This window comes from Gallus gallus, chromosome 3 (assembly GCF_016699485.2).
Source record: "Gallus gallus isolate bGalGal1 chromosome 3, bGalGal1.mat.broiler.GRCg7b, whole genome shotgun sequence".
In the NCBI taxonomy this organism is placed as follows: domain Eukaryota; kingdom Metazoa; phylum Chordata; class Aves; order Galliformes; family Phasianidae; genus Gallus; species Gallus gallus.
This window is the reverse complement of record NC_052534.1, coordinates 96,338,706-96,362,609: the sequence shown is the minus strand read 5'-3', so window position 1 is coordinate 96,362,609 and position 23,904 is coordinate 96,338,706.

Below are 23,904 nucleotides of genomic sequence, written 5' to 3'. Positions count from 1 at the left end.
CCTGGAGTGAAATGCAACAGTTGCTGGAGAGTGAAGCAATCCACGAATCCAAGCGGTGAAAAAAATTGAACCAAGGTAAGAAGAGAAACTGAGAAAAAAAAAAAAAAAGTCTAGACAGAATTTGCATAATCCTTCCAGGAGGAAAAGAAAAGGGGGAGCAGAGGGGAGGACGCATTGCATTTTATAGGGTGATGAGTTGACAGTTGGACTACATGATCTTAGTGGTCTTTTCCAAGCTTAATGATTCAATGATTTTAATAAATTCTATATTTTAAATAAACTTTGTCAAAGAAAGAAGAGGTAAAGCAGGAAAGGATATAAGTGGACTTGTTCATTTGTCTATGGAGGCACAAGTTTTGTTTGGAGAACTCTTCATCAACTGCCGGTCATGTACAAACAAGTAGTGTACCAAGGCTCCTGCTTTCCAAGTAACAGGCCAAAGAACTAAAGCAAACAACAAGGCAAATTTTCAACAAGAAATACTGACCCAAATTACAGTCAAAATGAGTTACGGGCAGAGGGAGGGATTAGGAAATACGCCAGCCACATTTTTGACACTCCGTTAATCTGCTGTTAGATTTAGCGCTTGGCAGAAGAGATGGATTGTAGCAGAACCAAATAATGCACAACAGCTGCACCCACTCAGTCCTACTGCACATCTGTCTGTACTGTAACTCTCATCTGTGAGACTCTTTGCTGCATTGCACCAGGCAGAACCTCAGCCAGCAATCCAGAGCAGCAGATATTCCTGTGCTAAGTACCTGTGCTTAGCTAGCACAATTACTCAATGTCTTTGTGCAGCCTCTTTCAGTACTTTGACTCCAACTTTCAATTTTTGGGCACCCAGATGCTCAATGGAGGCAGACAGTGATACAAGGAAGGAAACACAACCCCATTTCCTACCAGGTCCAGTTTGTCACTGCTTTATTAGATAGAAGATGTTTGGTTCTTCTGATGGCACAGGGTAAAGCATTCTTGTTTCATAAGCACCTGCTCTACTTGCTTGTTTTTCTTTTCATTACTTTCACTCTTTTCATTATTGCCCATCCTGCAGTTTCTTAGGAATGACTTTTCTTGACCTTCACAAGGAAAATGTCATGAGTTTTCCACCCCGTTGGTTTGTCAGATGTCCCACAAGAAGAGGTACCTGAGCAGGGTACTTCCAAACAGTGGCAATGGCAGAGCAGGGACCGGGCATCCACGACCTCTCTGGGCAGCCTGTTCCAGCACCTCACCACTCTCATAGTAAAGAGCTTCCCCCTGACATCCAACCTAAATCTTCCTTCCTTCAACTTAAAACCATTTCCCCTTGCCCTGCTGTTATCTACCCTTGTAAAGAGTTGACTCCCCTCCTGTTTATAGGCTCCCTTCAGGTACTGGAAGGCTGCAGTGAGGTCACCCCGCAGCCTTCTCTTCTCCAGGCTGAACAAGCCCAGCTCCCTCAGCCTGTCTTCGTAGGGGAGGTGCTCCAGCCCTCTGATCATCTTTCTGGCCCTCCTTCAGACCCTCTGCAACAGCTCCCTGTCTTTCTTGTACTGGGGGCCCCAGACCTGGACACAGTATTCCAGATTGGGCAGAGTAGAGAGGGACAATCACCTCCCTGTCCCTGCTGGCCACCCCACTTCTGATGGAGTCTCATATCACAGGCAGTTTGCAAAAGCTCAGGGCTTTGCATCCCAGCCTTCAGAATCACCTCTGAGGCCAACATTTGTAATATCTAACTGTATCCACATCCACAGTTATCAGTCTTCAGGTTATTAGATTCACTGTCAGCAGCTTCAGTTCCTCCTAAATAGTAATTACAGCCTATATGATAAGAACTTGGTGCACTTATGTGAACCAATTAGCAGTTAGGCTTACTTGCGTCTTATCCGCACCAAGCTCACCTTGTTTACAGTGAATAACAGGCTGAGACTATTTAACTGCAACAGCAGAAGCTGCAGCGACACTGTTAGAGCCCATTATGTTGTCTGCATCTTCTGCAGGGTCACCACAGACCGCATTGAAAGTTTGCTGAAGCAATCTCTAAGGAAATCTCCTACTCAACCCTCCGTGGTCAGAAAAACAATGATAACTGGTATCTAGAAGAATGTACACAGCTCTTTCTGTTCACACACAAACCAGCAACCTGAAGGAATGTAGTACAAATCACAACTGGGAGAAAAGTCAGCTAAACAACATACACGTTACAATGATGTGAAAGTAGAGGCTGTCACAAAAAAAGTTTTGTGCAGCACAAAACCAGATGCACCAGAAGGGCCTGCTGCCCATCCTCACTGAAGAGGACAAAAATAAAGACTAGAGGAACCATAAGAAATTGAAGAAATGTGGCTTAAGTACAAAATATCTACAGCCTGGTCCAAAGGGATGGATGGATGGATACAAGAATGTCTATGGTTCAAAGCCAGTTTGGATGGGGCCTTGGGCAGCCTGGCCTAGTATTAAACATGGAGGTTGGAGGCCCTGCCTGCAGTGGGGCGGTTAGAGCTTGATGATCCTTGAGGTCCCTTCCAACCCAAGCCATTCTATCATTCTATGGTTCATGAAATTAAAAGACAGCATTAGCTGCTTGTCTTCATGGCTTCTTACAGAGAAAGGTACAATGTACAAGGGATGGTGAAAAGCAAAGGCGATAACTACAGGTAAGTCAGGTAAAGAATCCTCTTTCATGAGTTGGAGGGGAGGGGAGAGAGAGAAAGAAAAACAAGAAGAGAAGGAACAAAATACGACTATAGCTGTCTCCCTTGTCTGTGTAGCCTACACCGCCACCTGATATGCTGAGCTATGAAGCTAAACAGCAGAGTCCTTCCCGCCTGCATCAATATGGCATCAGCACGGACTGTGAGGATATTTTCAGAGAATTCTGTCCCACAAAATGAGCATCTGGGAATTCCAGAATAGCAGGCTTCTACCAGCCTTAGTGCTGGCATTTGCTTGATTTCACACTTTATTTCACAACGACCTACGGACCATCCTCTCTGTGGGGTTTGTCTATGCTGAGCACACCTGCCCAAATCCAGGACCCCAAGTCTCCAACTCTGTGCAGAGAACCTTAGCAGCAACTTGACTGTAACACATGATTTCCATGAGAGACAAGACTGAAGCCAAGTGCAAGGATCTTGTCAGTATGCCCACATCCTCATCACAACAAATCAGAGTTCCCCATCATTTTGGCAAGGCGTTAATCAGTCACACCAAAAAGCAGTTATAGTTAGGAGTTGCACTCTTCCCAGTATCAGCTCACTAGTCTAAGTCAGAAGGTACAGAGAGAGTCTGTTAAACAAAACAGTAAAATACAAAGCAGAGGAGGATCTAGTGGTTGAACATGAACCTTTTGGGGGCTTGCTTTATAATTAATGGAACACACACTATTTAATATGCCACAAGGATGACCACACGCTAAAGTCAGCAGAATCTGGATGGTGACCTGCCCTACTCAACAAAGATCTGTCCTAGCCAACATCTTCCAAGCTAGCAGCAGCATGCAGAGAGCACGCTGGAGTGCCATCAATACCATGCAGTCTCTGCTCAAAGCTACAGGGAATCTACTTCACTGTGCAAAGCCAGCAGCATCCTACCCAGCCAATGCTGCATTTGTCTTACCCAGGACAACAGATGCTTTAGCTCATTGTCACCAGGCTGCACCCCCGTGACCATCATCTCAATACTATAGGAAAGCTGACAGAGACATACCTCAGAGAAGCTCATCATCTGCTGATGGTGTCTGCCCAACAGATCGGCTTATTCTCCTGTTCTAGGCTCTCTGCAGCTTTTCTCAAGCTAAACATCACTTAATGGGGAGCAGCTGGCAAGATCAGGGCCATTTAATTATGAAGTTGTGCTTCTAAACTTGTCTTGTTTTCTTTTAGGGTGGTATTTAGTTTTCCTCTTAAAACAACGGTTGCAAAATTCTGCCCCTTTTTCCTTATTCCTGCAGAGAAAAGTGGGTGTAACATCTCTCTCCCTTCCCTGCCATTATTTCCCTTATTCATAGGATGTGCAGATGCTCACAGTCTCTGTGAAACAAGTAAGGAAGGAGATAATTGCATGGAGCAGAACTCCTGCAACTTAATAAAAATTGGTAGGAAAGGCCACTTTCTGTTCAGGAAGCAGAAAAGCTATAGCTTAGTTTTGATTGTTTCCACTTATCTTCAGCCAACCACTGTTACCTGATGAGAAAATAGCCTCTCTTCCCCCTGCCCAGCTTGATTTGGCTTGACAGCGGATTGGGGAAGCAATCACTCCTTCACTCAGAGTAATTGCTGCTAAGCCCCAGCTGGACCTGCTCAGGCTAACTCAAAGGGTCCCAGGAAAAGCATAAACTAAGCAACTGTGATAGAGGCAGGATGCTTCGTATCAATGTTTAAAAATAAACAGAGCGGTGGTTTAACATTAATTCAAAGGAAAAGCGACAGTGCAGTAGGGCTGGAGCAGGAGGAAGAAAGAGCTGGGGAGCTGGGATGAACACACCCATCCCTAAGCCATCGCTTTCTCTTAAAGAAGGGGTTTCTTTTGTTTATATCTTCCCTCATCTTCCTGCGAACCATTTCTAATGGCCTAACCGGATTAGGAGGCAGTGGCACAAGATGGAGCAGGACACATGCCCGGCAGGCCTGGCAGAGTTGTTTATTGGTGCTGCAGTCTCCTTGGTGCACCTGCAGGGCTTCTGGCAGGAGCGGATTTCTGCAGCAGGATTTCCAGGCTTACAGCTGTTTGCATATGTTTGTCCTGAGGATTGAAAGCAAGCAGTGGGAGTTGTCATCTTTATCTGATCAACATCACTTTTCTCTTTTTTGTTTTCAGCTGTGATGTACAATGTCTCCAGGGAAAGACTTCTTTATATTTAAAAAGAGTATAAATAAAATTAGCTTATCCAAACTCAGTTTTCTTTCCTTACCCTCCTTATTCATTCTTCATTTGCATTGATTGCCTTCTGCATTTGATCTGTGCTATCCATCTCCACACTGTTCTTTCCTTTTCTCACCACAGTCATACACAGGGCTATTTATCAGCATTGTCCTGTTTCCAAAAGGCAAGCTCGCCCTTTTCATCATTCCAGCATTCACACCCACACTTTCTCTCCCACCCTTTGACTGTTGCCAGTGTCTCTTCATCATTTTGTTAGCACTCTTCCTTTTCATCATTTTGTTAGCTCTCTTCCTTTCCTTGCTTGGATTGATTTCTATAGCCCTCATGGGGAAAAAATAAAATAATAAAGAAAACATAATGTGGGGGGGTGGGATCTGCTCCCTGGTCCAGGAGGGGTAGGGAGCACAGGAGCATCCCGACAGCCCTGAGTGCAGAGGGGAAGTTGTTTTTCTGCTGTTAGCAACAATGCTTTCTGGTTTCCTTTTCTGATCACTGTTGTTCTCTTCTTTCATCTCCTCCCAAAAGAAGCGCTGCAGAATTAGCACGGTAGTACAGCAAAACCTTTTGTTCCTTAGAGGTGAAACTCACACAAGTCAGGTCTGAGTTCCTGCAACACGGTGTTCAGATGCATAAATGAGTATTGCAGATCAGCAGTTGGCTCACGCTGCAGACAACAGAAAGACAAGCAGTTTTAGAGGAGGTCTTTTCTTACTCCAGTAACCATGCAGATCAGGAAATCTGGTTTTGACTGGACAGATAGGCAGAAAAATATTGAGACTCTCAGGCACTGTGTAAAGTCTGAGGAGATCCAGTAGGAATCAGAGATGAAATGGCTCCTAACCTCACCTCTCTGCATTTAGACAATGCTGCCTCACGCATTCAGAGACCACAAAGAGCTTCACCTTTCTTCACCTAAAGAAGGAAAGGTACAAATTCTTTCATAGAGTCTATTGTGATAGGAAAAGGGGAAATGGTTTCAAAGTACAAGAGGGGAGATTTAGGTTGGATGTAAGATTTTTTATGATAACGGTGGTGAGGCAGTGGCACAGGTTGCCCAGAGAGGTGGTGGATGCCCATCCCTGGGGACACCCAAGGTCAGGCTGGGTGGGGCTCTGAGCTCCTGATGGAGCTGTGGGTGTCCCTGCTCATTGCAGGTGAGTTGGATCAGATGGTCCCTTCCAACCCAAACGATTCAGTGATTCTGTGGTCTCCATAGTGGTAACAGAAAATGATATATGGCAATAAAGGGAGCTGGAAAGGATATTGTTACTCTACACTTTGCTTCTGTCCTTTCCACAGTTTAGGGCTACTTCATTTCCCTTAACAAAGACTTCCTGTTAGGAGCCTGGAGTTGTAAATTAGAAAGGCAGGGAAGATTCAGTCTGGACATTAGGAAATACTACTTCTCTAAAAGGGTGGTCAGGCACTGGAATGGGCTGCCCAGAGAGGTGGTAGAGTCACCGACCCTGGTGGTGTTCAAAGAGCGTTTGGATGTTGTGTTGAGGGACATGGTTTAGCGAGAACCATTGGTGAAGGGCGAATGGTTGGACTGGGTGATCCTGTGGGTCTTTTCCAACCTTCGCGATTCTATGATTCTATGAATCTATGATATTATGCATAGGATACATACGGTTAGGAACAGCTATGGAAAATTCTTCCTCCTTTCATCCTCAAACCAGATGTCCCCAATTTTGTGCTGTCCCTCAGGTAACCCAGTTACCAGTTTCAAAAGAACTACAAGGTATTCAGGAGTCTGTCATCTGGACGTGACCACCTCTACATCTCAGTTAGCTGTGGAGAGGCTATAATCAGCAATAGGAAGCATTCATTTGGGGTGGCCTCTCTCAGAAGGAAAGATCCTTAAACGCATCACATTACTCTCACACTAAAAAATGGCTTTTCCTCTCCAGTTTTCTGGAGGGAACTCGGAACGACTGAGGAAATGTTTAGATGTGGACATTCACTCTGTACTCTCATACTATACAGATTGCAGACTTAGAACCGAATACTTATCAGAAATCAGTGGGACTCATATTTCTGCTTCATGTAAGTCTGAACAATTTGCCCTCTGATCACCCAAGTCTTATTGACTCTCTGTGTTGGTCAGTAAGAGTCAGGTAACAAATTATGGGCAACAGCTTTGCATAGCACGAATCAATATCCCCTCACATACACCTTTCACAGCTTTGTGTAGAAAACCCCAGGTGATTTTATCCTTATAAAGAATCCCACTGTGCTCTGACCCTGCCTGACTCCTCCGCTGCTGCTGTGGGAAGTAAGGAACATTTTGTCTCTGCATCCGTTCAGTTTATGGCTGAAATGTCAAACAAATGGAATCAGTGCAATGGAATTAGTTCAGTTTTTTTGGTGTTGTTTTGGGTTGTTTTTTTTTGAGGGATGGGTCCCCAGTGTCAAGTCAGTCTGACAACACACATAAGAATAAGCATGGAAAATTCTCCCCACTTCTCCAGAAAATGCAAACATTAATTCCTTTTAGAATTTGCTCTGATTTATGTTGTGCTTCCCAGTCTAAAAACAATCAATACCATCAGAGATTGGCTCATACTGAGGCAAATGACCATGTGGAGAAGGTCCTAACATCAATGGAATTTGGGATGAATTCACTGAGATGAAATATTATCTTCTGCTTCATGGATGGAATAATGATTCTAAACCACATTAATAAAAAAAGTTCAACAACAGATCTGTTATACCCATATAGCACTGACTGGAAATCAGTGGATTTTCAAAAGAAGGTATGTAAGTTCTTATGTTTCCATATAGCACAGGTTTTTCACCTCTATGAAGTTCCCCGAAGAGCAGTTGGATTTGTTCTGTAGTTCTGGCCCCAGCTGGTGAAAGCAGGGCTCCTCACCCATCCACCATTCCAACGTTAGGTGCCCAGTCTGAGCAGGTCCTCTGCATCCAGTGGGAGGATGTGCACTTCTCTGGGGCATTCAGACCACACTGCAGGGAGATGTATAAAATAGATCTTGGGGGACCGCAACACCAGGCTTTCACACCACTGATGTTAGGGAAGATACCATCCCGCCATGAAGATAACGCCACTGAGAGGACTCGCATTTTCTCCAGTGAGACTAGAACTTCCCTTGGAGAGTTTTCCAAGAGCTTCCCTGCAGGGGATTAAGGCCAGGTTGGATGGGCCCTGGGCAGCTTGATCCGGTGGGTGGCAACCAGCCCATGGCCAGGGTTGGGGCTGGGTGGGCTTTAAGATCCTTTGCAACCTAAACCATTCTAAGATTTTGTGATTTTTACTGTCATTTTTTCCAGGAAAATGAGAACACTTGTAAATGCAGTCCCATTGGTCAATAATGATAGCATTTTTTACTTTTCTTTGAGATTTCAAGCTGCATGGGGTAATATTCAGAGTGCATACAAAACTTCAAAACTCAGACACCATTTTTGCCAGCAGTCCTTTCAAAGCTCTCTCTCACCTTCAGCATCGCCAAGTGAAAACATGTCCCAAGCATCTGCTGCCTTACAAGGCTGACCTCTGAATGTCAAAGCTGAATACCATTAATAAATAAAAAGTCTTGCAAGATAACACTCTAAGAAACTCCACAGAACTGGCCTCACGCTACTCCTTTTTTATTTAAACAAACATTTTCCTTGTGCTTGGATAACTGAAAGCTTCCACCGATAGCCAGGCATGGGATGAGGCCAAAGTACCTTCAGGGTCCCAGGAAATGCCATTATCCCTGCAGCACACACAAGTGCATTTGAATCTCTCATGGAGATAATGAAATGTTTCCACTGCTCGCTTCTTTTAAAAAAAGTATAGGAAAATTGCCTTAATCCATTTTCTCTGAATGATTTCTGATTCTCTGTAGACGGCGGAATTTTTCTCATAGCACTTTTTCATTAGAGAAGCATCTCCAGGAAATAAATGCTTTGTCCCACATTGTTCTGGGCTGAGTTTCTCTTAACCGTTTTCAGTTGTCTCTTCCTCTTGTTACTTAGTCTCACCGAGGTAGACACTCCTTCCCATTTTCGGGTGTCAAATATCACGAAGAGTCAATAAAAATAACAACAAAAAAATGTTAATTGATGTGGTCTTTCTGCACAGACACTTGCAGTGACTGGCCAGCAGGAAGTCAACTGTGTTGGAAGGCACTGAGCAGGTGGACTCTGAAGTGAGGGGAGAATTTTGAGACCAGTGTTCCTGTAACGAAGTGTAGGGCAGCTCTTCCTAGGAGAAGATCATTTGGTTATTGTCATGACAAATAAAGATTCACAGGAGAAACATAGAATCATTAAGGTTGGAAAAGACCACTGAGATCATCCAGTCCAACCTCCAGCCCACCCCCACCGTGCCCACAGACCACGTCCCTCAGTGCCACATCTCCATGGCTCTTGAACACCTCCAGGGACGGTGACTCCACCACCTCCCTGGGCAGCCTGTGCCAGTGCCTCATCCTTCTTTCTAAGAATTTTTCCTAATATTCAACCTGAACCTCCCCTGGTGTAACTTAAAGCCATTGCCACATTTTTACCCACAGGCTTTTAAAAAGTCTCACCAAAATCCCATTGAGCTCCGCCAAAAGTTAAGGCCACATCAAACTCACCGGAGATCCACTTGCATTACAGGTTGGAATTGTCCATGAAGCAGGTCAGGAGAACAAAATCCTGGAACACCTAAGGCCCGTGGTGTAAGCTGGTCACACAGTGCTTACGGGCACAAAGTTCACAAATACAAAATAATATCAAGAGAAAGGCTTTGACACAGAAGTTAGCTCACTCGCCTGCGAGCCATAACAAGGGTCACTTTGTCCTCACAAAAATCCTGGTGTCATTTCTTCCTGCAGGGTGTCAGAAAGATAAAAGTAGAGTGAACAAGAAGAAAGTCTATCACTGCCTGTGGAATATTATTTGTCCACTGTTGTGACCCATGGGGAAGCACAGATTGCAAGCCATCTTTTCATGTGATGGATAATGTCCTGATTAGTCACAGTAAGAAGGCTCAGTGCTACAAGAGAAGGATGGATGCAGTCCAGAGTCAATTCTAGAGAATCAAACAGCTGAAGGAGCTGAGTAGCTCAGGACAGAGAGATCTCTGATGAAGGGACAAATGAGAAGTGATAGTGAAAAACCTACAGAGGCATGGAAAGGTGAGAGAGCAAGGCAAGAAACAGAAGCTATAAGTGCAAAAAAAAAAATGTAAGACTTAGAGCTAAGCTTTTGGTCTCACAGGCAGTTAGTTTGCTAGATGGACACTCTTCAATGGGATCTGGGAGCAGACAAAACCAATGGAGAATTGGAGTGTGAGGCACAGAGCAAAAATAGTTCTTTTAATAAAATCCAAGTCAGATCTTATTTTTGTTGACAGGACACAGTGATTTCAGGCAAGTTTTTCCTATTTACACCTACTTACATTATCAGCAAGATCAAAATCCAGACACAGAAGAAGGCAGGACACAATAAAACCAACTCTTTGAAGTTCAGGGAACAAAACACAGGCTGATTGCAAACAAGAGAAAGAGCACTCTAATCAGTGTACCTTTTAAGACTAAGATGTATTTCAAGATTTCAGAATTGGAGTCATCAGATGACTATAAAAGAACATATTCAGACCTAGAAAACATTTTTCCTACTCCTTGGTGGAAAAGCCATTATTTAGCATAAGCAAGAAAGATCAAGTGAAGTCAGAGAAATGGAATAAGAAGCAATGATTTTCTTTATTGTTTGGGATATTTCTGTTTGTAATTTCTTTCAGAAAGAAACAGCAAGCTTTGAAGCTTTTGCTAGGTATGCAGGCATAATAATCAATCCATCATAAGAAAACATAAGTAGAATTGAAAGCAGCTCAGAGTAAAGAATTTGCTGGAATCTGACCTTGCTAGCATAACTCACTCTTAAAAATTAGCTGATAAGCAAGTAAGGATTTGAAAAGAGCAATTATAACTTACTAGGAGAAGCAGAGATTAATAGGTAATAACTAGAACAAGCTAAAAAGAGAACTACTGATACTATCTTTAAACCGTAAAAATGGAAATTATGTTTTTTAGTTCACTGTCTTCCAATGAATTAATATGACTTACCAACTATGTAAGCACTCAGAATAACAACGAGCATGTAAAATTACTTCAGATTCTGATCCACGCTCAGTCTTGCACAGTAAAAGAAGGGACAACTGCCTGCTATCTTCCCAGCAAACAATCTTTAAACCCACACCCATGCCTGCTGTAGAGGTTTCCTGCAGTAACGTTTGGTTTGTATTTATGTGAATTGATTGAAAATCTCTGAATGATGCCTTGTCTCCAAGCAGCTGAATGGAGATGAGCATTCAGACAGCAATTAATATCATCTTAGGGCATCAAGCAGAAGAGATGTTATCTAAAGCTGACATTGGTATGGAAATTAAATGTTACATCTGGCAAGAAGTTTCAAAACAGACTATAAAGGCTATGAAGCTGTAACATACATTTGTTTAAATATCTGGTTGCTTTTTTTTTTCCCTTGGTTTTACTGCAGTCTTTTCAGAGTGTAGGGATGGTTCATCCTGAATTTCATGGGCATGGTGTAGTTATCATCACACATCCTTTCTCCACCCAAACAGATGACAACGACTTGCTGTATTTCTGCTTGATGGGATGCCTGGAAACCAGGGGAGGCATAAGAAAATGATTTGGGAAGTGTGTTTCTCTGAAAATCCTAAGGGACTAAGAAGCACACACGTAATGCCAAGCATTAGTCATTACTGGAACTCATGCGTAGACAGCATTTCTAAAGTTCATTGTCTAAATACCGAGTTTGCATTTGACACCAAATCCAGGGGATCAGCTCTTCCCTTTTTGATGGGGTTTTGCTGAGCACAAAAGAATAGGTAAACTAACTTTCCAAAGAGTCTGCTTCCTAGCTTGCCAGTTATCCTTTCTCTTCAACATCTATTTTACAAGCAAAACCAGCAACTAAAAGCAGAAGTACCCTGGGAGCTCTTCCACTCAGTTTTGCTGTTGTTATCCATCTACCTCTCCGAAAGTTCAGTGTCTTCTCATTTACTCTTTCTTGCATCCCTGGCCCTGAGTTATTCCTTTCTTCCCCCTGAAGAGCAACCTCAGAAAAATCCTTGGGTTTCTGAAGCCATCATCATTTTTTGTCATTAGTTTCCCTTGGACCAGAATTTTCCCTCTTGAAATTTCTGTCCATGTCAGTGCATTGTGCTGTAATGTTTTAGCTTGGGTCACAAGCGTGCTTTTGAAGGGAGTTTCCCAGTCACCTCCACTTACTGCACTGTAACTCATATCACAGCTTCATCTTAAGTGCCCAAGCTGGACCAGTTTGGGACAAAAGTGAACGGGAAGCAGCATTGCAGGTGTTGAGTGTGCAGGACCAGAATAGAGTAACCCTCAGAAAAACACACTGCAATGCTTTTAGTGCATACCTGGGATCATCAGTATAATTTGCAGTGCATTCTGCTCCTATATCAGTTCAAACCAATTTCCAGCTTAGATATGCATGAAGTCAAGGCATATTGGTATTGTATGAGTCAATCTGATCTCAGCATGACATATACAGTGTAAGACACATTAGCAGTATGCAGTCCTGGGGTGTCAAAAATGAGTGAATATCTGAGTCTGAATGGGAGGGTTAGGAGATTATGGGGAAGGGGAACAGCAGTGATCAGAGGCATTTTCCGATCTGAGATCCCCTTGCCACATCCCTACCAACCTGATCAGCCAGCCTGCAGTTTGGAAGACTCCATCTGGCATGCTGCCATTGGAGACTGCTCAGAAACTGCAGTGAACGTTGGTGTAATAGGCTCAATGGAAGCAGCATTGCAAAAATCAAGCCGCTTCTTCCTTACTTAACTGGATGCAAACATTTGTTTCGTGATTGAAACTTGGCATTGAAGATAGGGATAGAGAACAAATCTACTAATGACAACATTTGGAGAAGCCATTATCGGTGGTACAGAGCAGGAGGGAAAGAAAAAGATCTTCCCATGTAGATCCAGCAGCATTTTGTATCTGTTTTTACATAGGTTTACAGGGTTAAATGGCAAAGCATAGGAGGAAGAGCTCCTGTTTTCCTCCCTGGAGAAAAAGAGAAATAAAGAAATATTTAGATATAGCTCTTCAATATCCAAAAAGCGAGCTCATAAAGGGTTTTTAAATGCTCTTAGAGGCTAATCTCTCTGAAGACACACATTAAAGGAAACATGTCTGCTTCCTTTAATAAGCCGGACGCTGACCATTAGTTTCATTCACAGCATGTTTTGAAGAACCAACAGCATTTTACAAAAGCTCCTTTGACTGAAGCTGCCAGCTCATCCAACCAGTCTTGTAGTGTCAGTGAAGCCTATGAAGGTATGTCATAAGGATCATGACCCAAACATTTTCATGCTCTACTCAGATGCAGCGAGACAAGGATGAATACTTAACCAAGTCAAAACAAAATAAAATGAAATAAAAAATGGACTAGTAGTAATGCAAAGAAAAAATCTTTTCCCTCTCCCACATTATGCCACTAAAATCCCAAAATGTCCTATTTCTTAATAACGTGATGGTTAAATAATGCTATATTACTAACCAAAGTGGCTCTTATATAATTTCTTACAGATTTCTTTTGTACTGTAAAGCAATTATTCAGCTACGACAAACAATTCCCAAGAAGGATTGTGACATAAAATGCATCTCTCTGCACAGTGCTCCACTGATCAATTTAGTGAATTTCAGTGGCCAAAGATCTCCTGCGAGACACTGGGCAATGCTCTCCTCCACTCACTGCTTTCAATGACCTTCGTGCAAAAGTAAAGTTGCCACTCTTTGAGTATGTCCCTCACAGAGATACAGTGAAGCTTAATAATTCATGCTGATCATGCAGGTTCAAGATGAAGAGTACCAGTGAACCAATATTAATTGGCTATCATGCTGAATGAAAGTAAGCAAGAGATATCCTGCTTTTAAGTAGAGCACATCTAGCCAGGAAACTATACAAAAGTTATTAAATGTCAGGCTAGCAGCGTTCAGAAGAGTCTGCTCTAGATTTTTATACTCAAAAGACTTGAGAAGTATGGCTCTGATGAAGGATGGAAACAATAAGGTTACATTTATGTAAGTATTACAGTGCCTGAAAGTGAAGATTGGCAATCGTGAGCTAGCAAGAACATCCTTCTGGGACAAACCAATAATACTCACAGTAGAAAAGAGTCAGGAAAGGGGTCAATATAACTGCTCAGTAGAAGGGTACAAATATTTGTTGCATTAGATATTATGACACCTAATGTAACAATCACTCAAGCCCTTACACGTCCCATTCTGCATCATGAGATGCAGGACATGGAGCTCCTGGCTTCTGATCTCATACCTTCACCAAAAGGTCACTCATTCCTTCAGTGATGTACCGAGAACCTCAGAGCATCTCACACAGCAACTGTTTCATCCTTGTAACACTGGGTTATTTCCACCTGATTTCTTCAGGATGGTAAAACCAGAATGGCTGTGACTTCCCTGTGCAAAAGGGGAATGCACATCAGAGACAGAGCAAGTTATTTTCTGTAATCTTTGTGAACATAAAACTAGGATGCCTATTTTTTTTTTAATCTTAAGCAGTGGATATAGGTGTACACAACAGATAATTCATAGAATCATTATGTTTGGAAGAGACCACTAAGATCATCCAATACAACCATCAGCCCATCCCCACCATGGCCACTGACCACATCCCTCAGTGCCACATCTACACGGCTCCTGAGCACCTCCAGGGACAGTGACTCCATCACCTCCCTGGGCAGCCTGTGCCAGTGCCTCACCACTCTTTAGGAGAATGAATTGTTCCTAATTGTCCCAAATAGTAGCATGTGTCTGTAATTCATTAAGGAATGAACAGCAGTTGACAGAAGACATTAGGGATGCTGCGTTGAGAAGTCACACTGATCAATACTTCATTCCCGGCAGCTCAAAACTTAGCAGAATAGTCCATTTGGAAGAGACCTTCAAAGAAGTATATATACACAGCATGTATATAAATATACACAGCATGAACTGAACACCCAATGTTGCTCATGGCTGTGTGCTTGACCTCTTGTGTACTTCATTAATGAAAAATGTATGCAATGTGATAATCACTCCCTTACATGTGGCGTTCTGCTTTCTCTTATTGGTAAGGTGCATGGGTTAGATTCACAAGGCCTGGCTGGTTAACTCTCAGAACATACCAAGCTGTCGGCACTGCTTTTTTTCTGACAGCAGCACTTCATGCTGCTGAGACCTCCTGACACGGAGCCTTGTTGAACTAAACCTTTCCTGAATTTTGAGTGCTACCAAGAGATCCTCTATCTGCCTTGGGCTCCCTGTACCTGAGCTGCACTGCAAAGACTTAAGGCACCAACCAGGCAGCTCTGGATCAGGGACACAGTGCATCACAGTGCACAAAAGTGGTATCACAGGCATACTGCAGGGCACAAGTGTCACAACACACAAAGTGACACCTCAGGGAGGTGAAGATCTCCTTTTCCTCACACTCCCAGCACTTCATGGGACGTTACCATCCCCACGAACTGCTGGGACATGGAGATATCTACCTGAATAGTCGTATTTTGCCTGATGCTAACAGATGCTGTAGCTCCAAGGTGTAGGTCAACCATCCTCCAAAAGTGGCTCCCTGCCCATGAACTCTGAAGCACGAGGTCAGCCAGCAGTTCCTTTATCTTCAGGGTAAGATGAGCCATTGTAGGGGGTGAATAAACCCGACTAGGTGATATGTAGCTCATTATGATGTCCAAACCCATTTTTGTTCAGGAAAGTAAACCTGATCTGTTGGAAACAATATCTAGGGCTTTTATACAGTAATTATAGAGAACTAAGATCTTTTTTAAATGAAAGTGATGACAATGCTTTATAGAATGAGTAGCAACAGAGCTGATTTAGATCCTTTATACTCCTAATGAAATGTGAATAAGTAGGAGTCTCATTATCTGCACTTTACTGTGTGCCTTAGATTGCTCATTATCCTACCACATTGAGAATTGGTACTTGTGCATGTGTGTGATCCGAATGGTTTTTACATAAAAAGCTTCAAGTTTTGTTTAGTAAGTGGTGCTTTAATCATTATATTTTGGTTATAAGTACAATATCTATATGCACTATCCAAATACAGTACCTAATGGTTTGCCGCTTCAAAGAAAATAAAGAAGACTTTTGAACAAAAGCTAGATTTTCCTAGGGAAAAAATCATATAATTTATGCAAACCCTTTTTATCATTCAGTAATTAGCATTTTCCAAGCATTCACAGTGTGTCACTTGGAAAATGAGAGTTTTAAACAATTTGATTCTCTTGCATTCATAATGCAGAGAAAGAACAGAGATAGTAACTTGTTGACCACATATGGCTTTAATGAAAGTGGAAGGGAAAAGAAGGGGAAAAGAAAGGGGAAGAATGGGAAATGGAAAGATAGAATAGGAAAAAGAGAAGAGAAGAGAAGAGAAGAGAAGAGAAGAGAAGAGAAGAGAAGAGAAGAGAAGAGAAGAGAAGAGAAGAGAAGAGAAGAGAAGAGAAGAGAAGAGAAGAGAAGAGAAGAGAAGAGAAGAGAAGAGAAGAGAAGAGAAGAGAAGAGAAGAGAAGAGAGAAGGGAGAGAAGGGAGGGGAGAGAAAGGAGGGGAGAGAAGGGAGGGGAGAGGAGAGAGGGGAGAGGAGAAGAGAGAAGAGAGGAGAAGAGAGAGGAGAGAGAAAAGAGAGAAGCCAGAAGAGAGAAGAGAACAGAGGATGAAGTCTAAATCATGGATCACTGCACAAGGCATCCTTCTATCCAGCATGGCACAGTTTAGCAACTTGCTTCTCCTGTCTCCTGCACTCTTCTGAGCCACATCAGATAGATTTCACAGCAAAACTGGAGGAGATGGTAAGACAGTGTGATACGGTGCTCAGAGACATGATTTAGCAGAGGGTTGTTAGAGTTAGGGTACTATGGTTAGGCTGCAGTTGGACTTGATGATCTTTGAGGTCCTTTCCAACCTGAGTAATTCTATGATTCTATTATTCTATTATATGTATATTTGTACCTTAGAACCTAAGGTTCTATAATAAATAAATAAATAGATAGATAGATAAAGTAAAAACCAAACACTCAGCAATAAAACACAACCCTGGTTTATATTTTATAATACCTAATTTCTTTAAATGCCTTGCTACACCTTAAACATACAGATGGAAGAGCCAGCAACTCCCAGGTGACCCTTTTCCCAGGGGGTTTCTGTGCCCACCTTTCTCTGACTTGGGCAGCGATGCTGTGGATGTACCTGGATCCTGGCACGTGTGGGCTCCAACCACATCACATCATGCAACACAGTCTGGCAAGGGTCTTGTCTTGCATTCATGCCTCCAAAGCCTGAGGTATTTTTCCCCTATCCTACTTATGCACAGATCTGTCCTGCATCACCTCCTCACTCTACAGTATCCAGGCAAGGTGGGATTACCTGTGCACCTGCATTAGACCTCATATGGTACAGCAGCCATACACTGCTAAACCAACAGTGCCATGTACAACCAGATCACACATGGTATGTTAATCAGATAGACAGCCCTCAAGCTGCCATACACATACATGTGTAAACAAGACATCTTTTTTCTTTCTGCTTGCATTCTTTTTCTATGGTTTCTATGTCTCACTTATACCTCTCTAAGATTCTAGACACTGGGAAACTTCATTGCTTGAAGGAGTTTACCAAGGGGTGGTGTTTTTCTAATACCAAAGAGTCACTTGGACCAAGGAGGTAATAAAGGCTCATTTTAAGAGGACAGATGGCTTCCAGATTGCATTTATTTACTGGAAACAAACCATTCATCTAAAATGGATGGGGGCCAGAACTTCTTGGGTGAAATCTTGGCCAGGGTATTTTGTTGCTGCATATGCATCCATCACATCATTTCTTCTACAGAGGAACTGGAAGCTACTAATGATGTTTTTGCAGACAACAAATCCAGCAATCCAAACTCCCAAACAAAGGAGAAAGTGAATGCAAGTTCTACCACAAAGTGTAGCTTCTGTGGATGAAACCGTGAAAGACTCAGTTAATGTTTAGACATCATGGTGATAGCTGCCATAGAAATTAAATATCACCTTGGAGAATCTCCCTCAAAGCCATAAAGAGCCAACAGCTACTGATTTCTCAGACACAATTTTTCAGACACCTGATACCTAGGTGAAGCTCTGAATAAAATCTGAAGGATGAACAACATAATGTAGGAATTTGGCCCATGATTTTAGTTTAAAACCATTACCCCTTGTCCTATCACTGTATCCCTTGATAACCTTCCCTATCTTTCCTGAAGCTCCCATTTAGGTATTGGAAAGTCACTATAAGGTCTTCTGGGAGCATTCCTCTTCTCCAGGCTGAACAAGCCCAGCACCTGCAACCTCTCTCCATAGATGAGGTGCTCTAGCCCTCTGAGCATCTTCGTGCTCTCCTCCACACTTGATCCAACAGGTCCATGTCCTTCTTATGTTGTGGGCCTCAGAGCTGAATGCAGTACTACAGGTAGGGTCTCACAAGAGTGGAGCAGAGGTGAAGAATCACCTCCCTCTCCCTGCTGACCGACCATACTTCTTTTGATGCTGCCCAGGATATGGTTGGCCTTCTGGAATACAAGTGCACATTAGCAGCTCTTGCTGAGCTTCTCAACACAAAGCCCTTCCCCTCAGAGCTACTCTCAATTCATTCTCCATCCAGACCGTATCTGTGCTTGGGATTGACACAGCTCAGGTGCAGGACCTTATATTTGGCCATGTTAAACTTCATGAGGTTCACACAGCCCTAACTCTTAGGCCTGTCAAGGTCCTTCTGGATGGTATCCCTTCCAGCATATGGACAGTGCTACACAGCTTGGTGTCAGCAAACTTGCTAATGGGTGCACTCAATCCGACTGTCCAAGTCACTAAGTAAGAAGTTGAATAGTGCCAGTCCCAATATCACTCATCACTGGCCCCTACTTGGATATCAAGCCATTGTCTGTAACTCTTTGAGTGAGATCATCCGTCCTTATTCACCATCTGGTTCATCCATCAATTCCATGTCTCTCAAATTTAGAGACAGGGACGTCTTGTGTTTCTTGAGCTTTAATGCTGTTGTTTTATGGGTTGTTTTTTTTTTTCCACTCTTTTGCAACATTTCACTCTTTTTTCTAAGCATTTTCCCCATGCTTTTGAATTTTTATAACAAGGACACAGTGATCAACTATTTAATCTCTGTTCATCTTGCAGATCGCTGCCATGCATAGGAGCTGCAAGTTGCAAAGTTAAACTTTCTAGCTTTCTAGAAATCAAAGAAATGAAACAAGCAGATGAACTTTTCCCCCAGATCTGTGTCTTCTTGGAAAAGTTGATAAAACCATGCAGCTATATCTTGATGATTGCATTTGCATCTTCAAGTAACAGAGTTGAATTCAGGCGTTTCTATATGTCTCTCTGCATCATAGGGCATTTATCCATCCTTAGAGTTGTGCTGGAATCAGGTCAAAATTCTGACCTTTCCAGAATACTTACAGCAATGGCCTCATTTTATGAAAGGTAACAGGAAATGTGCCTTTGTCTTCAGCAAGATTTGAGACACACAGATAGTAAAGGACAACCTTTGAAAATACATATATCCAAAAGCAACTCGGCGCCTAGCAGATTTTTAAATGATTCAGGGTCTAGACATCCCTGAAGTCAGTGCTGGAGTGGAAGCTGGGCAAAAATCATAGTGGGCACCATAAGGCAGCCAGGTGACAGAACATTCAGATGGAAAATTAGTTTTGTGGTTTTGGAAACTCTTCCACAGGACTGTGGGCTTCAGCTCCTGCTGAAGTTCACAGAGAGAAGGGTTTCAGGTTTCCTGCTCTGTCTTGTTGTATTTAGATCTGTGCAGCATAGACCTTGCATGTATGGAAGCTACCATCATTCAAAACCCAAATTAGTGACATATCATTTCAATTGGATCTCTGATTGATATTCTTTGTCGTTGTTATTGCTTTTTTACTTATCAAACACAGTTCAATCACGTATCCAGACATTTATGTTTCGTGTTCTGTTACAAATTACAGCTGAGGGTGAGTTATTATGTCCTATAGATAGCAGAGTACTGGAAACAGCAGGTATCAGGTAGGGAGAAAATAATTACATCTAATTATGTAAAACCTACACTTTGAATTCATATACGTAAGGGCTAAATATTCAGAAATGTCATAACATATCCAGTCTGAGTATGTTCATCTATAAGCATAGTTCTCACTGCAGTTTGCTTTTAATTTGGCTGTAAGTGGTAAGATGAGCTACTGGTAAGCCATGTGCTGTGGGAGACCAGTATTTTAGCTTGAGCTGAGAGATCAGATTCACTCTCTGGCAAAAGCCTAAGCACAACATATTAAAAGTAATAACAGATCATACTGTTGTTAAATATCTACAATCTCAAAAAAAAAAAAAAAGAAAAAGAAAGAAAAAGAAATGTATTATCAAGACTCCTGGTTTACTGACATAATAAAATGTTCTGTGTCTTCCAGACTTTTCCTCCATCAAATTCCCTTGTTACATTAATTTCAGTGGCGCTGCTAATTTATTTTCTTATCCTACTTTCGTGGGATGAGATCACTTCTGCTAATTAGCTCATCCTTGTTGATAGGCTAATTAGGACTGGTTGAAAAAATATATATATAAAAACAACCACTTATCAAAAGTACAATTTTTCATTGTAACACTACAAAAACTCTACTACTTGTATGTGTTCATTTAAAACTCACTAATACTTGTTTCCTTTCCTTTAAAGAAAAAAAAAACTCAAGTTTTTCTAGACAACCAGACCATTGCCAAACATCTCTAGCAACATTTGGCAGCAAAATGAGCTACATTATGAATAAACAGACCAACATTTAGAACTTAATTCCAAAAAATGTTAGCCATGTTAATCAGCCAGCTAACTGGGAAACTGAGAAAGTAACTCTTCAGTTACTGGAACAGAGAAAAAGTTGTTTTGTGCTCTACCTGAAGCTGAACTGTCAGTGCTTGACACTTTTCCATTAGGTCAGGAAGTGGGGCTCCACTGTGCAGTGAAGGTGGAGAGTTAGGAGGTAGAGAACAAGGTCATCAAACTGCAAGGGAATTGTGTAAACTAGCAGGAGAGTGTTCAGGCATTTCTGTGTGACGCACATTCAGAGCACAAATCCTGCCTTTGGAGTTCAGTGGTTTGGCCAAGCCAGGCTCTCTCAGGAATGTGGCAGACCTCTTGACCAACTCTATGCCTTGCTGAGCTTTTACTAGGCCATTTACCAGGGAGCTACGAAACCTAGCCTCAGTTTTCTGCTTCACCTGCCTTGCTTACATCAGCCCTAACCTTAGATTATATGTAGTCTGAGACTGGGCTTTGAGACATTTCTCTGATACATCCATTTGAGGTGGAGGTGAGTATCCATTTTTCCCATGTAAACACATGGAAAGATTAAAAAATGTTATTTCCCCACTACTGTGGCAGCATATAATCAGTAACCACTCCTGGGTCTTTCTTCCAGCTGGCTCAAGTGGCAGGTTCCTGCATGTCACACTTGTAGGCATTTCCTTGCACATGGGCCTGTATGCTTCTTGAGTTAGCGAAAGTCAGGCACAGATAAGCACCTCAGTCTTGCTGGGCTTCTCCACTTTAATGTTTTTTACCATTTACACTCAGCCCACGGGGATAGTTGATAGTGGGCTTGTGGGAAATAGCTATACACCTCACTAAGCAAATACCAGCCCACAAACACTGATCATTTCCCTGGTGAATCAAAACTTCTGATTCTGTAGCTCCCTCAGGCTAGTTTCTGAAGGTTGCTGCCAGTACCCAGATACCAAAAAGAAATGTTGCAGGAATTAAGACAGAATTAAATTTTCTTCCTTATTTCCATTTCTGAGAGGTTGCTTTATGGTATAAAGTCACCCCACTCAGACACATGGGAGAGTCATAGAATCATTAAGGTTGGAAAAGACCTCTATGATCACCTAGTCCAGCCATCCACCTACAACCAATTTTCCCCACTAAACCACATTCCTAAAAGGAGTTACTTGTGTCTGTGTAAGACTTGGACTTGTAACGGTATGCTATTATTCACAGACATGTTTTGACTCCATTCAAGCCCAGCCATAGATGGAGGCAGCAGTTTCCAGAGGCTCACCACATCTGTGAGAAAGAGCGCTGTTAAGCCCATTTTACAATTTCTTCTTAAAGTCTTAAGATAAAGTTTATTTGACAACTTCATCTGCAGCAATCTTACCTGCCTCCCACCTTGTTGGACCTCATTCTGTGCTGTATTTGCTACTCCTTAGTAAAGCCTAAGGGTTCAAACCTTGCTCACAACTCCCCATTTCCTGGCAGGCGTATCAGCAGCAGATGTGTCAGGTGATACAGCATCCCCACTGATCTCCCCTCCGTTTCAGCTGTCTCTGGGGGAGTTCATCTGCATTTAAAGATTAGGTTTCTTTCTGCCTCATCAGACACCTCCTCCTAAACTGGGATGGAAGAAGAAGAAATTCTCAGAACTCTGTGCCTGAACAGCAGTTTCTCCCCATTCACATCTTTCCCAGCCCCTATAGCCTAGGTGAGCACACCTCCTGCCCGAGGATCAGAGAGGGACCAAAAGCTCCTATTAGGTGGCCTTTTACCAGCCATCCACTTTCTTGATAAACCTTGGAGCAAGACTCAACCTATTGCTTTCGTAATTGCATTTCACCTAAGACAATTGGGAAATTCAAGCAATTAATCTCAGTTAAAGCTTTGTAATTCCAGCCAAAATACCCTTTAGCTGACGTTATTCCAATTGCCTGTAATTTTAATGCTAAAATCATGAAGGATTTCGTCAAATGGTTTTTGGACCCCCAAACAAATGACATCACCCAGACTTGCTTCAGTTCTCACTTCATTAATATGCTGATGGAATTTTAGATAGACTACTAAGCCATTATTTTCTTTGCAAAAGCCTTTCTGCCCAGTCCTTACAGCACTTGTACTTGAACATTTTATTATTCTATTTTTAGTTAGCATTTCAGTCAGTTTCCTGGTATTAAAATGACGGTCTGGCACAAACTCTCAGGGAGATCCTTATAGACCCGCTGGCAGGTATGATTAAGGCTGGTTGAAAATTTTCCATCAGAACTCTCAGTTAATGAAAACTGGTATGTGACTCAGAGACACAATGACAAGCACCTGTTCTTCACAGAAATTTTCATTGAAATAAAAGCAAACGCCTCTAAGGCCATTTCCAATGGTGAATGACAACCCTAAACCTATGGTAGGGGCTTTACTAGGGGGGCAGATGGTCTGACCTTTTAATTTTATACTTTCTTCCTAAAAAAGAAATGGGTTGGAGGAGAACCTATAGACTCCTGGAACAATAAATGTAGTGTTTTTATGCTGTACTGGGTTGGATTCCTAGGCCATAATGCTACAGAGATACAGGTGCAGCCTATTGACCCTTCAGTCACTGCACCTTGCGTCATTCTTCTGCTCCATCCATACCATGCCTCTTCTGCCACATCACAACTGTTAAAAGAGAAAGGGAAAAAATTTAAAAAAAAATGGTGGTGAAATGCAAATTTATTCTTTAAAGGAGATTATTAATATGGAAAACAGGAAATTTACCTTTCTCTGAAGCCTTGCAGAAAAGAACCAGGTATTAAAGACTAGGAATTGGTGTTTCTTTAGCGTGGTTCCCATAAGATATCAGGCTCTGTAGAGCCAAGGTTACCATGGTTCTCACTATTGATTAGTAAATAGTGTTGTTAAGTCCCAGGTAAATGGTTAATGACTGGCAGTTCTGAAACAGATTTAGGGCATTTAGGTAAGTAGGCTTTAAAATTTTTTTTTCTCATTTCTTTTTAATAAATAGGGGCTAGTTGAACAGTTAAAGTCGAGCTTAACTTTTCTCCAGCTTCATTTCTATTTCTTTGCATTTTATTGAGCAAGAAATGGCTGGTGTGTGCAAGGAAAAGGGGAATGGCAGCTCTTCCTGCCCAGCAGCCCAGCCCCTCAGTGCCAATGGGCATCGGTGCACCATTAACCTCATCTGGGCTGAAA